The 16,086-nt window shown below is 39.2% G+C and overlaps 1 protein-coding gene across 2 annotated transcripts in view; it reads right to left on the minus strand.

The window, feature by feature from the left end:
• Positions 1 to 15,252, minus strand: part of PELI1 (pellino E3 ubiquitin protein ligase 1) — a 56,311-nt gene extending 41,059 nt beyond the window's left edge. For both annotated transcript variants that reach the window (XM_019970391.2, XM_019970390.2), the window contains exon 1: positions 15,115 to 15,252. The gene's annotated coding sequence lies outside the window, so the exon portion shown is untranslated. The remainder of the gene's footprint in view (positions 1 to 15,114) is intronic.
• Positions 15,253 to 16,086: the final 834 nt, after the last annotated feature.

Here is a 16,086-nt window from a genome sequence, read left to right on the forward strand (position 1 = left end):
GGCAAGAATACTGGAGTGGGTTGCCATTTCCTTCTCCAGGGGATCTTCCCGACCCAGGGATCCAACCCAGGTCTCCTGCATTGGAGGCAGACGCTTTAACCTCTGAGCCACCAGGAAGTGTTAACCTAGAAAAAGATGTTAATCCATAAAGACAATGCCTTATCTCACAAGAACTAGCTATCAACAAATTGGATTACTACAGCTAATAGGAAAATTAGTAGTATGGTATTTGTTAAAACAGCACCAAATGTTAAATTTTGATACATTCTCAAAGCTCTTCGAGGTGAAAATTCTAGCAATTCCCATTTACATACTGCTTTAAAATAGTAATTTAGAAGTGAAATCACACAAATTTCAAATTAGCACTAAATATTATATTAAAAAAATAATCAAACTGATCTTTGCTAGTTGAGTGCTAACTCTTAAAATGGGAAAGATACTACAAAGTACATCTATTTTCCACTGCCCAACAATCAATCAATCACCCTTCAGGTGGTATAATGATATCTTCATTCCCCTTTTGTAAATACATATAGTTTATGTGTGTCTGATGTAGTTGACTAACCCTCAAACTCAAAAGCTGGGTACATGGCTCTGTCCCAGACAATCAACTTCACATTCCCTTGGCCACAAGGGCAGTGGACGAGTATGAATCCATGAGATACAGTAAGACTTTTGCTGGGACTTCTAGGGAAAAAAGATAGTTAATTTTTTCAGATTAAGGATTTAGGGGCTGAATGGACTAAAGTTATCTTTTGCTCATGCATGGCTGGAGAATAAAGTTAACACTGAGGAAGCAATACTAAGAAACATACAGAAACTGAGTCTTGATGACTTTGAGCCATGGGTGGAGCTATTCTTGATGCTACATCTATCCTGGACCAGTTTACACAAACCCTTATAAATTATCCCCCCAGCCGGCCGCAACTTAAGCCAGTTTCAATGGAGTTTTCTGTCACAATAGAGTCTTAGCTGATATTATAACCATTTTAAGTATTTCCCCAAAGTAAATACACTAGGTCATAGAATTCAGTTCCCAAAACAAGTAAAAACAGACTCTTCCCCATAGATGATTCTGGTTTTTCAAAGTCCACTCCTTTTCAAGAACCTCCTACCCTACCTCCCTATTAAGTTCAAAGGCTATGAAAGACTCTGTATCTTCTGCCTTTATACTGTCTAAACACAAAGTTAAAAAAAAAAAAAATTACTGCAAAGGAATAAAAATAAAAAATCAACAGTGGGAAAAAAGAAATAAGTAATCGTGAGGATGGGGGGACAAATCCACTATAGAAACTGTAAATAATAACCAGATAACTATAAAGATATCATTCTGCTAAAATCAAAGTTCTTATTCAAAAAGCAGCAGATAAAATTCAAAGGAAAATTCTTTGGGAAATTGAAATATCTTAGACATCTGAAAACAAACAAATCACTACATAATTTCAAGAGGTTAATCAAAATCATAGAAATTATTAATTTTAAGCATACTATGTGGATACAACATGTTACTGAGCCTCCAAATCATTCTGAAAATTTCAGCAGAGAGAATTTAACAGAATAAGTAAAAGACAATTAAAGTCACTTAAGAGTAATACAGAATTAGGACTTCCACTTTCTAGGGATTTTGGTGACTTAACTGCTAACAAGAAAAGGGAAAAAACAAAAATACACATGAAATAAAATGGAATTAAGATGTATATCCTTGTGTTTCTCATATCTCGGTGGTGGTTTAGTCACTAAGTTATGTCCGACTCTTGCCTACATAGACTGTAGCCCACAGGCTTCTCAGTCCGTGGGATTCTCTAGGCAAGAATACTGGAGTGGATTGCCATTTCCTTCTCCAAGAGATGTTCCTGACCCAGGGATCGAACTGGGATCTCCTGCATTGCAGGCAGATTCTTTACCGATTGAGCTACCAGGGAAGCTCTCTCCTATCTTACTGAAGTGAAATTTTACCTGCATATTTTAGATCTTCTATATTTCAAACACCAGGTGTGAGTGTTGAAGTGAATTATAATTCTCTTATGATCACAATGAGACCATTAATTTAGAGTCTGTGTGCAAAAGGATGAGATAAATTCTTATTGGTTGAGATGAAGTGAAACAGAGTGGTTAAGAGAGTTCTGGAGTCAGACTGTCTATGCTGATGCCTGACACTGTCATTTAATAGGTGTGAGACTTGAACCAATTTCACTGAGGCTCAGTTTATTCTCCTGTAAACTTAAGATAACTAATAAGTAATAATCTTAACATGTATGCAGTGCTTATCATAAGTACCAGGCATATTTTTCAAAGACTTTTACATATTAATTCTTTAATTACTTCTTAAGAGATGTTAATGTTCTTAAGAGACAAATAATAATATCATCTCTGTTTCACAGAGAAGGAAACTGAGACCCAGATCAGTAAATTACTTATAAACATTACAGTGTATTAACTTTTAATCTAACATTACCTATATTACCTATATTACACTTCAATGAGTTGTTATGAGAAAGAAACAAAGTGCCTAGTACAAAGCAGCAGCTCAATAAAGGTTTACTGTTACAGTTCTGATTGTCAACTTCTATTTACTTTAATATTTATTTTGTCAATTATTTTAAAATAATTATTTTAGTATACAAACTATTTCCTGCTAAAGAGAACTTGGGGGGAAATTAGCTGGAAATTAACTTTTTTGAAGGGTAATAACTCATTCTTCAAAAACCTCTACAGTCTAGTATTCTTCAGGTTCCCATTAGTTTGAACACGAGAATCTGAGTTACATTTGAGACATCAATGGAAAACAACTGTATATATAAGTCTGGAGCTTGGGATGGAAATAAAGACCTGGAAATCTTCAACATACAAAAGCAATTACCTAGGAAGAGTACAGAATAAGAGAAGAAAACCTAATCTAAGACTAAGCCTTGTGGAATTCAAAATTTAGGATTCTACAAGATCAGCAGCAGCTTCTGAAAGACATTAAAAAAGCAACAGCATTAAGTACTAGTGTAAGGTATATGGTGTCCCGGAAGTGAAGAAGAATGTTTCAAAAAGCAGGAAGTTTCAACAATATCAAATGCTGCTGAGAAGTCAGGTTATAAACAGTGGAGAAGTGTCACTGGATTTAGCAATCCAGAGATAGTAAGTGATCTCCACAGCTTTTTTTCTCCTCTACAAAACCAAATCAGGATGCCAATAAGAATAAACACAGCTTCTGAGTTCTGAGCACCTACTGAACACTTAACACTGTGCTGAGGGCTTTACATATAATTTCTACTCCTTTCAACAACCCTATCTGGAAGGTATTCAAAGGTTTGAGAGGTAAACCGAGTCAACTACATAAGGCTGCTAATCAGTGAGGCAGGAATTTGAATCCAATTTTCTTCAAATCAAAGCCTCTTTCTGTTCTATTATATTACCATACTAACTTGAATGACTGACCACCTATGAAGTTGGTTCTGGAAAAAGAAAAACAGCAAAACTAAAGAAGCTATTAGCCTGAGAAAACAGAGAATGAGTCTAGGAAAACAAGAGGGTTCAAAAAAAACAAGTTTAATGGATGATGTGAAACAGGTGGAAAGAAAGAAGTAAAAATTTAAAGATCCAGCACAAAGAGCCTCATACCATCACAGCACTTTCATAAACCAAACTCGGGTCCTTGGCATACAGTAGTAGCACATCTGGAAGACTGTTAAAAATGCAAAATCTCAAGGTCCATCCAGACTTACTAAATCAGGATATGCACTTAATTATGACCCCCAGATAATTCACACACTGTATTAATGCCCAAGAAGCCCTGGTCTGTTATCATTACATAGATGAAGATATTAACCAGGTTAAAAAGTTTGCAGAGCTAGAACTCAGGCCTCTTCTCTCTCAATTTAGGATACATTCTGCTTTGTTATGTGCCCTCCAAACAGACACAACATTTCTATGAACTTCACTAACCTGAGGTTTTTGCCACAGAAACACTTAGGAGTTAGAATGAGTCAATCAAGTTATCATTGACCATTGTGACTTGTTCCACTTCACTTGGAAATTTAAGTGTACCCATGAATTTTCTCCAATCATTTTTTCTTAATAGTGTAACATACCTTAGTCCATTCGGGTTGCTATAACAGAATACCATAGACTGGATGGCTTATCAATAACAGAGATTTATTTCTCACAGTTCTGGAGACAAAGAAGTACAAGACTAAAGCACTGGCAGATCTGATGTCAGGTGAGGGCCCACCTAACATTTCCTCATTCACAAATCTTTTTGCCATGTCCTCACATGATAGAAGGAGAAGGCGATGGCACCCCACTCCAGTACTCTTGCCTGGAAAATCCCATGGATGGAGGAGCCTGGTAGGCTGCAGTCCATGGGGTCACTAAGAGTCAGACACAACTGAGCGACTTCACTTTCACTTTTCACTTTCATGCACTGGAGAAGGAAATGGGGACCCACTCCAGTGTTCTTGCCTGGAGAATCCCAGGGACGGTGGGCTACCGGTCTATGGGGTCGCACAGAGTCGGACACGACTGAAGCGACTTAGCAGCAGCAGCAGCAGCACGTGATAGAAGGAGCGAGAAATCCCTCCAGGGTCATTTACAATGTACTGATCTCACTCAGGAGGGCTCTGCCCTCATGACCTAAATACATCCCAAGGGCCCTACCTCCAAACACTGTCATATTGTGGATGAGGTCTCTACACATGCATTTTGGGCAGGTATAAACATCAGTCTACAGTCCTGTGTGAAATATACACATGCTATCCCTGACTACAAAGAATAAGAATGCTTAAATGTACCTAGTGAGTTTCAACCCTGACGCTCATGTGAAAACAGACAGTAAAGACTGGGAGAGGGAGATGGTCTATGGGAAGTCATGGAATCACGGAGTTAGAAGGGACCTTATAAGGCTGAGATGACAGATTTCATCTAGAGTGCCAACCATATAGGTGCTGACAGTGCTGTACCAAAAAGGAGTCTAGGGCCATTTGGGGGTTAGCTATTAGTTTTATCTGCCATGGGTTGGTTCCAAAGAGGGCTCTCATAGAGTTCCTGACCTTCCTTGTAAAGAAAAGGAAGCTAAGACATTAAGTGAAATACGTGAGGTACATCCCAAATAAATGGACCAGAACTCTACGTCTCTTGACTCCTGAATTAAGAGATGTTCTTATCCTGAACCATACTGCTTCTCCTTTTGGATACATTTATTAAAAATAGTAAATCATTTTCATGTAGTAGATAATAAAAATCAAACCAATTAAAATTTAACTGGGAATAAACAAGTCCTTGAAATTTACAAGTCCTATGATAAAGACTTAGAGGAAAGTGCATTCAAAGATTTAAATGAAGCCCACAACCTCTAAGTTGTATCACTGTGATCCATGAATGATCTCTGACTCAGATTGTTTTCTGACAATTTTACTTCATGGTGAGTGTTTCCATGTGACAATTCTTCTTTAGAATTTAGCCATGATGACTCAGGGCACCTAGGTGCTATGAAGGCGCTTTCAATTTAAGAGGTAGGAGGAAAATGAGGGGGCATATTGAATTGTTAACAGCCTACTCAGCTTGGAAAAGCAGCAAATCCTTTTTGGAAGCCATTTAAAAGACAGCCTCAGGAGGCAAATTCTGGTGAAAGCCTTAAAAAGATTGGTCTTTAAGAGCTCAACTATCTGCAGATAAACCAGTGTGCCATTTCTAAAAGTGATACAATCAAGAAGCTTCAGAAAATGGGATTTACTTTCTGTTGAGGAAATGTCCATGATGAAATTTAAAAAGATCTGGGACCACTGACATCACAGATCTGCTCTCTGCTGATCAGTTTAAGAGTCTACCTCAAAATTCACAGCCTTTCAGTGACCTGACAGGACTAATTCAGAGACTGAATCTTCCTACTTTAAACAAAAATTACAATAAAGCAGTAAGTAAATTTGAAAAGCTTTCAGATACATGAAGTCTGTCTATAGGACGGTGGTTTCTAATTAGCAGCTCGTACTTTATAAAACACACACAATTCACACATTTTCTCATGAATGATAAACTTAACTAGTTTTGTAATTTGGGTGTTTTAGTCCTTTGGTACATTTAAAGTATGGTAGTGAGAGACAATCTGAAGAAAAATCCATTATGTTAACTGTAGTCTAAAATTAAAGAAAATCAGCTTTCAGTGTTTCCAGTACATGCAGTTCATTAAATCTGGTGTAAACCCACAGGAACACTAAGTACCGTGGATAGTATCTGCCAAGAACCAGGAGTACAACTCTAAGGTTCAGAAGAACCACACACCTCCAATTGTTTTCGCTTATCGTTAAAAAGTAAAATTAAACTGAACTGTGCCTTCTGAAGGTTAAGGCAACTGATAGATACCTTGAACACTACAACTAGCAGAAAAATCAGGGCCAGTCACCTTATAATTCACTCTATGGACAGAAGAAGTTATAAAGGACTTCATCACATTACTGATCTTTTTCTCCTTTCCTCTCCACTGTCAGAAAACAGCTCAACGGAAGTCCAGACAGTTTTTCCCCAAGGCTATTTACAATTATTATTACAGTGAAGTTCTTGATTGTTTGACATTTTCAGAAAAGACAACAACATACACCAAAAGCTGAAAACAGCTTTTGAAAATCCAGTAGGCTAGCTGAGGTATAGATTGTGGATGGATGCAGGATTAACTTATGAGGCTGAGTTTATTACTATTTCCTACATTACTCAGTTCAAAAAGTATTCCATCCTATTAGGTCAGTTATCTCTGAGTGCCAGCTGACACAATACACTATCTCTCCACTACAACACACACCATAAAAACGGCAAAAAAAGATAAAAAGCAGCTAACTAGGTAAGACACACAGGAAAAGTACTACACTTGCCATCTGCATGTCACTTCTTTTAGGCCCTGAATTCATTCCGAATCCACTTTCTAAGTATAAAAATGGCAGAAAATAACGTGGAAGAGCAATGGGCTCTACTAAAGCTAGCGAAGGAAGATAAACAGAGCCAGCCAGTGGCAGAGAAGAAGATGAGCGTGAAACAGAGATGAAGTCAGAGGTGGAATATGAGTATTTGCAACGCACAAGGTGAATAGAATAACCTGGAACCTGATGCTGCAACCATCAACAGAGCTTAAGTAATAGACTGAATTTTCATATAATTCTATAAACTATTGTTAATCACCATCATCATTATTCACTCCAAATGAAATACAGGCTTTATCATGGTCATAATGTTCAAGTCAATGTGAAATATAACACGGCCCTTTTGCAAAGCAACTTTTTTCCTTAAAAGAGAAGCTGTATTCTTATTACTACTCTCTACTGCATTTATAAGTTTGAATCTTAGCTCATTAGGTCACAGACACTTAAGTAGATCCAAGTTACTAGGGCTTTCTGGTCATGGTTACTATTTTGTGAGAGATGATTTTTTTCTTTCCTTCTTTCTCCTGCTCTCTCCCTTTTCCCTCTTTCTCTTTCTCCTCCTTCATAAGTTATTTATTCCACAAAAAGTGGAAATGAGAAAACAGCTTCATAATCCTACCACCAAATCAAAAGACTGCCTGTTATTTCAAGTATAGTCACCTCTTAGAATTTCAAAGTCCTTTCCAAAAAACTACCACCACTTTTATTTCACAGGTGAATCAGACAGTTTGTTAAAGACTTCCACAGTTAGTGGAAAGCCCAAAAATTAAACATGGCCTATGTTCCATGCTCAAAGGACAGTGTTTAAAACACATTAAATAATCCAGCCAAGCAGCTTAATCCTAATAGTATGTGCAGTATATGAAGAAAGGATCTGGCTATCTACCTATCTATCCACCAAAAGGACAAAAACTCTTGAGTGAATTAAAGAACTAGATACCTAACAATTTTCTGAAAAATAGGAATCTTGGTTAAAGTATTTCTTATACAGTTATGTATTTATGTGCTTAGTGGTCACTGTTAGTAATCTACTATATAATAAAATTTCATAATTTCTACTTAATTCCATTAATTTCTATGTTTGTTGCTATTGTTCAGTTGCTAAGTCATGTCTGACTCTTTGGGAACCCATGGACTGTAGCACACCGGGTTTCCCTGTCCCTATCTTCTGGAGTTTGCTCAAACTTATATCCATTGAGTTTGGTGATGCTATCTAGCCATCTTATCCTCTGCCACCCTGTTCCCCATTTGCCTTCACTCTTTCCCAGCATGGGGGTCTCTTCCAATGAGTCGGCTCTTCCCATCAGGTGGTCAAAGTATTGGAGCCTCAGCTTCAGCTTCATTCCTTCAGGGTTGATTTCCTTTGGGATTGACTAGTTTGATCTCTTTGCAGAGATCTACGTATCATATTTTTGGTTAAAGAAAATATTGTGCCTTCTTATTATGCATAATTGACTGGAAAAAGGATGTTTTCTTTATTCAGTGTTACTAAAAAGCATTCAAATGTTAAGTTTCTCAGGTTGAAAAACATTCCTATTAAAAAAATGAACTAGTATAAAAATTTTCAAAATAATCTTTACATCTACATTGTCCTATAAGTAGATAACTAAAAAAACTCCTATTGATGGAGTTTTTTTTTTCGGGGAAGGGGAGCTTTCAAACACTTGGAGGATGGGGGGGGGTCTGATTTTTCTGTAATTTTAATACAGATTTAAAAAGAGCTCTTCGTGGGAAATCAGCATGTTCTTAAAACAACTACTAATCTGAGATTTGAAACATGAACCTAAGAAGACCTGAAAGCCAGATTCCTAACACTAAACGCATGCTAGTCTTTCAATTCCAAATGTATGCCATAGCAACAAGAAAGTTATATAGTTTCATTATGATGATAAATGCCATCTCTTCCATTTTGGATCAATGACACAAAACTTATCAGCAATGACTGTTTCAAATACTTAAGTATTAAGAAATATGCATGGTCTTGTGTGTATACGTGTTTTCATGTATGAGACAGAACTTAAATATTCAAATGAGTATAGTCTCTCCCATGTTAGTCATTCTCACAGGTTATATCCTTATTCTAAATGATGCTACAACTGTCTAGGACATTATTAAAACTCCTCTTCAGTCTATGAGTAGATCTGATTTTCAGAAACAATCATGGCCTTCTCAGAGTAGATCTGATATTCACAAATAGCCTGAAGTTATTTCCTATTTTCTTTCTGTTAAAATCCTTTCTGAGTCATATCTGATAAATAAAATGAGATACCATGTAGCTAATACCCCCTTTTTCCTTAAAAACAAGGAGTAAATAGAAAGTAATGAGCTATTTTCATGTGTGGCTCTTAAACTGGTTAGAAGGCAATTTTTTTAAAGTTCCAAAAATATTTGAGTAATGCTAGTATTGTTGATGGAGAAGGAAATGGCAACCCACTCCAGTACTCCAGTACTCTTGCCTAGAGTGTCCTGTGGACGGAGGAGCATGGTGGGCTGCCATCTATGGGGTTGCACAGAGTCAGACACGACTGAAGCAACTTAGCATGCATGCATACTTTGGAGAAGGAAATGGCAACCCACTCCAATATTCTTGCCTGGAGAATCTCAGGGACGGAGGAGCCTGGTGGGCTGCCATCTACAGGGTCGCACAGAGTTGGACATGACTGAAGCGACTTAGCAGCAGCAGCAGCAGTATTGTTGAAATAAGTGCAGAGCTTCCAGGGTGGCTAAAGACTTATTTTAGGTAAGTGTATAAAATAAATATCCTTACTCTAAAGGAAGGATGAACAACCAAGTCCTATACTAGTTGGTCTCCTCTACCCTCCATTTACATTTCTGACTGCTGCTGCTGCTGCTAAGTTGCTTCAGTCGTGCCTGACTCTTTGCCACCCTAAAGCCTATAGCCCACCAGACACTTCTGTCCATGGGATTCTCTAGGCAAGAATATTGAAATGGGTTGCCATGCCCTCCTCCAGGGCATCTCCCTGACCCAGGCACTGAAACCATGTCTCTTAAGTCTCCTGCATTGGCAGGTGGGTTCTTTACCACTAGTGCCACCTGAGAAGCCCCGTATTTCTGACTATCCCCTGCTATTCTCTCTCACTCTAACCCAGACACACTGATTTTCTTGTCATTTCTTGCCTTCCAATCAAACTTCAACCTCAGGGTCACTATAATTGCTCTTCCCTCCACCTGGAATGTCCTGCCCCAAAGTTAGCTCCAAGGCTTTTTGCTCTCAACTCCTTCAGGTTTTTACTCAGATAATTACTACCTCCACACTCCCATCCCATATATCCCCTCTTCTCCCTTTCTGCTTTGTGTGTGTGTGTGTGTGTGTGTGTGTGTGTAAAACTGTTAATTACAGAAATTTTCAAACATACACAGAAGTAGAAAGTAAGAAATCTCATGTATCCATTATCCAGTTTCAACAACTTTCAATACGTGGCCAATACTGTTTCATCTATGCTCCTCTCCCCTTCCAATTATTTTAAAGTAAAAACTTTGGATATCATATTTTAATTCATAAGTATATATCTCCAAAAGGTAAGGCTCTTGTTTTAAAACTACATTACATGTTCAATACATTATACCCTAAAAACAATTCCTTTTTATTAAATATCCCAATGTCCAAATTTCCCAAATTTTTTATCAATGTCTTTTACAGTTAGTTTGCTCAAAGCAGGATCTAAGGACCATACAATGCATTTGATGGATATGACCCTTGAGTTGCTTTTAAAGTTATATTACCCCTCCCTCTCTGATTTCTTGCTATTTATTTCTTAAAAGAATCCAGGTCATTTGTCATTAAAACACAAAATATTTTACTTATTTTATTGTCTGTGTCCCTACTAAAATGTAAACACCATAAGGCAGAGATTTTAGTTTGTGTGCTATTAGCATTTAGACCAATGCCTGACACATAAAAGGCATCCAAAAAACACTAAATGAATGTTTGGCATTCATGCCAAAAGTGCACAGCAGAAATTGCTAATCACAGCACTCTGCCCTGCTGAGCCTGAACCAGGACTCCATGTTTTCTACATGGCACTCTAGGCAGTACCACCAGGCAATCAGATTTGGTACCCAAGTTGAAATCTACTAGCTATATCCGCCACCTTTAAAGTAAGTAAATTTCTTATTTCCAAAATAGATTCAATGAACCTTGTATTTTGAAATTTAGCTGAAGCTTAGCATAATAAATTACTGACTGTATTTCTTGTCAAGTATGTTTCAATATTTCTTAGCTCATTTTAGACAATTTAGAGGGAAAAGCAAATTGTAGCCAAAAAATTAATAGGAAAAACTGCAGAACATGGTGGGAAACTAAGCGGGGGTACTACATACTTTTAGAAGTAGCAACATCCCTAGAGGTACGTTATAAAATAAAAGATCAGCAATAAACACCTCAAAAAGGAAGGAAGGAAGTAAATTACATGTGTATTCAATTAAAAACTTTTTTTTTAACTACATGGATGGTCATGATTAACTGGGGGATGACAAATGTCAGGATTTTCTCATAGGCACCAGCAACATATTCTATTTTCTGTAAATGGTATTTTGAAGTGTAAAAAAGTATTACGGGGGTGATATAAGGAGTAATTGTAGAACTCTATTTCTCTGAAATGGAGTTTATCGTAGCAAAATATCTAAAACATGTACAACATTCTGAAAAAAATAACCAGGTCTTCTTAGACTCATTTGCAATTCAGTTCTTTTAAAGTACCTGATGAAGCTCTTTCCCTTTGAGTTTATTTCTGAAGAAAGCTATGCTAATTGAAGGGCTTCAATCAGATGTTCATGTTTCAATTAGTTACCTCTATTCAAAATGAAATAAATTCTTTGACTCAAGAAATCTTGTGCTCTTTATCTTGCAAATTCATTCAGCAAAAACAAAAACTATGTAAGACTTCCTACGTGCAATTATTTTCAACCTCTGGAAGGAACAATTATTAGAATTGCTCTTTTGAGAGAATATATATATATATATATATATATATATATATATATAAAAGCTAGTGGTACAACCTGAAATTATATCTAGTTCTTTCAGTGTCCAGTATTTCTTGCACTGAGGTTCCTACACATTAGTCTGGGGGAAACTGTTCTCTAACAGAGGTCGAACTCTATCAAAGAAAAACAATAAACCCCCCTTACCATGTGTGTAAAAAAAAAAACAAAACCTCCCAACAACTCAAATCCCTTGAAGGAATGATTTCTATTTACATTTCCTATGTGATATATTTAGAGAGAATCTGGAAAACAAGGCTAGTGATCTATAAACAGAAAGTGCTAAGTGGAATTCACTGTTTACTGACCTTAGCTAGAATTTTGTCCCTTACATACTGTTGCCGGGAATCTGTATTATTGTACTCTTTAAAAATATCTTCATCGGGTTTCCTTCATTCTACCGATTTTCTTTCTTCTTTCTACTGGCTTTTACATTTTTTTATTCTCCTCAATTAAAAGACACAAATGCAACTTCATGGAACAGCATGATTTTTCCAAAGAAACTTCTAGCACCACCTCTCAGTGCCATCATGTGCTTGTCATTATGTTTTCATATATACAATTACAACAGATGTAACAAAATAATCCATATAAGTTTTCCTGATTCAATAAATATGAGAAAAGGTCTCTACTGATGTGCCATGATTAAGGCATATTATGTGAGAATGTTAGTTTTCAAACTCGTCCAGATTAAAATCTCTTTTTAGCTACAGAAGCTTCTGTCTGTAAACAGTTCTTCACAGAGCATGACTACTACAGTCCTTATCATCTGACCTACTGGACAACCACAATAAGGCATATTCTGAATTCACAGAACTCTTCATATAGAAGTGACATTTTGACAACCTGAAAGGAAGCTGAAACAAAGACGGATGGAAGCACATTTACGCCTCCCCTTGAAACTTGGCTCAGCAGCAGTTAGCATACTAGACTCAGTTCCCTGCCCTGTACTTTTTCAGTCATTTCCTTTAAGGGGTTCCAAAGAAACTAGGAAAACCTGCAATGCCAGGCTTTTGACAGTCAACACTAACTTCTGCCTTTGGACTCCAGTGACTGAGCAGACATTGTGTTAGTAGCTTTCTTAAAGTACAAATAAATGCCTTTGGTAAATCTGGGTTGTAAATGCTGCAGAGAAAGTTCAACTTAACCAACTGTAAGGTCACTTCAATGAAAATATTAAGGAGAGCACAGATTTCTCCCTGCCCCCAAATCTTCCACAAAGAGACAATTCCCAGGATCTCTTTTTCTTTTTTAAAGTCAATAAATACCACTATTATACGACAGCACTTTGGTATTATTAATAAAAATCTAGGTGACAGTTTTCTCTTTCAAAGTCTTAAATTTATTAGATTTAGTATTATAACCACTACACTACATGCATCTTTCCATACACTTAACTGTTCTATTTTCCAACTGTTTGTTTTAAAGTCAAGATCTCTTTCAAGATACTACAGGAAGAGAACAGGTTAGAAGACTGGGGGAAAATATCAAAATAAGAACATCTTTCCCTTTTCTGATGGAATCACCACAATCTAAAATCTAGGGGCAACTATAAAACACAAAATTAAATTGAAAAGAGTTACAGATAAGAAAAAGTCTTGTTACTACAGTTCTGATCATTATTCACCTCAGAAATGATGCTTGATTTAAATTTGCAGTACCTTCTAGTTTGGGTCAACTACCAAAATAAACTTGTCCTCAGAATTATCTTCCTCCACAAGAGGTTGTTGGTGCAAGTGAAAAACATAAGGAATTTGTATGCTGTATTTGTACAAGAAGGACAATGTTTTGAAAGCTATAAATCTGATCACTCTGAGAAAACATTTTCTCTTTGTTAGTTACAAAGAAAACGCCATAAATTGAAACAAGAACTGGAGAAACTGAACCTTCTCCACAATTCAGAAATTTAAATTCACACTACTATGCAAAGTAAATAACAACAAAAACACTAGCCTTTCTGCTCAATTATGAAGGTAACACATACACAATGTAGAAAAAGACAAAGCCAGTTCTTAAACAAAAGATCAGCTGCTATGAAAACAAAATAACATTCTGCAGACTAAGAGAAGTACATCGTCTTTGAACCAAAACAAATAGATGACCTTTTCGTATATTTAAACCTTCAGTTCTTAGCACAACCAGCACCTTGTGGATAAAGCGCTCACTCAATTATCTGATGACTAAACGATGGGAAGGCTGTTAAAACCAAGACACATTTCCTTGTGTGCAGTGATTAAAATCTGTGAAGCCTACGTTAAAAAGTCTCTGTCCTCCCACCCCCATCCCTGCTCGTCTGCCTTGTAAGAAACCTACATGTACAAAAAATAAAAGTAGATGGGTGAGGTGAGTTTATGATCACAGTATTTTCCCCACTCCGGGCATTTTTCAATTGACTTTTGAGGTTTTAAAATGCAAATACTATGTAAGAAGAGTTATTGTTTGAACTACCTAACAAGTACCTCGACCTCTTTTAGACTTTAGTTAGCTTGTAAGTAAAAGGAACATCTTTAACTTTTCCACGGGGCACTGGAGAACGAGTTCTTACTTATAAATGCTTTCAGGTCTTCAGACACCAGGTGCGCTGGAGGAGCAAGCGTATCCATCAATTAGAGAGCTCTTCTGAACCTCAGTTTACCCACTTACAGAAACGGGCTTATTAACTTGTTTCGTCGGGGCCCCGGAGGTGTAATTAATTAATGTTTTTAAGTGCTCTGAGATCCAAAGATGAAAGGAAACGCAAGGGACACGCAGAGATGATGACAATAATCATAATAAAAAGAATGACTAACTTGGAAGTCTGTGTTATGTAAGGAAAGGAAAAAGAAGTTACAGTTTCGCACAAACAAAAGAAAAGCCCATCACCCCTTTTGTTTCCCTTTGGTTTCGGTCTCGCTCCCAGCCCCCGCGGAGCTCCCCTCCGGCAGCTGGCGACCCTGCGCCGGGCGCGGGGCTCGGACTTGGCCACCCTCGCGCCGGCTCCCAGGCAGAGGGGGAGGGCGCGCCGGGCAGGCTCCGGACAAAGGCGCTTCCTCCTGCGAGGGCGCGGGATGCCGGCGCCGCAAACTCCGCTCCCGGCCGCCTCCGGCGCGGGGGCGCGCAGGCGGGCGGGGAGAGCCCGCCGACCGGCCGCCCCGGTAAGCCGCTGAGGAAGTTGCGCGCCTGCCTGGCCCGCACCCCTCGGCGGCCCCGCCACGACCCCTCCTGCGGCCACACTCACCGGACAATTGCTGGTGGCCGGAATCCCAGCACGGCCCCGAGACCCGGAGCGAGGGGGGAGAAGTGTGCGTGCGCGGGCAGCGCGAGCAGACAGCCCGGCGTTCCGCCGCCGCCTTGCTCGCCAGCCGGCCGAGCCCAGCGAGGGGAAGTTGGCCGCGGAGCCGAACGCTGGAGAAGCCGCGGGCGGAGGAATAGCCACGGATCCGCCTTGTGATGCGCTCCGGGAGGGCTCGAGGCAAATCCGAACGCGCGGCGAGGCTGGTGCTGCTGCTGGAGGCGGCGGCGGCGGCAGCGCCCCCCGACGGTTCCACCGCCTCTGGGTCTCTGACCCACGCTCGGAGGGAGGGGAGGGGACTACCGGGAGGGCGGGACTGGAGGGAGGGGACAGGGCAGGGCCACAGCGGGAGGCGGTGCGCCGACGCCGAGCGGTCTCTTGGGAGTTGTAGTTCTCCTCAAGAAAAAAGATGTACATTGTTGTTGAGGACGCGTCTGCGTTCGCTCTGCACTGCGCATGTTCGGAAGGGAGGCTCGGCCCTACTGTTACTATGGTCACCGACACACTAAGGAAGGGAACGTGTTAAGCGAGGCTGCTGACTGAACAAGGGCCTCCTTGTATTATGGTACTGTTAGGGATCCCACTTTTGGCTAGTCCTTCTACTTCGCTCCACCCCCAGCTTCTAGCCTCATCACGCCAAGTGCCCAGTGAAATCTGACTTCCTCACCATATCTCCTTGGTCTTCCCTGCTGCTTAATTTTATCCCATAAATTCGGGATCACAAATACCCATTTCCCTCCCCTCCCGCAAATGTATCCTCTCTGCCTTAAATTTAAGGTTCTTTGTTTGTTTGTTTTTTAACCTAAGACTTGTAGAAAGGTGTTAGTCATTCAGTCATGTCGGAGTCCTTGTGACCCCAAGGACTGTAGCCCCTTCAGGCTCCTTGGGATTCTCCAGGCAAGAATACTGGATTGGGTA

Source organism: Bos indicus, chromosome 11, assembly GCF_029378745.1.
Source record: "Bos indicus isolate NIAB-ARS_2022 breed Sahiwal x Tharparkar chromosome 11, NIAB-ARS_B.indTharparkar_mat_pri_1.0, whole genome shotgun sequence".
Taxonomy (NCBI): domain Eukaryota; kingdom Metazoa; phylum Chordata; class Mammalia; order Artiodactyla; family Bovidae; genus Bos; species Bos indicus.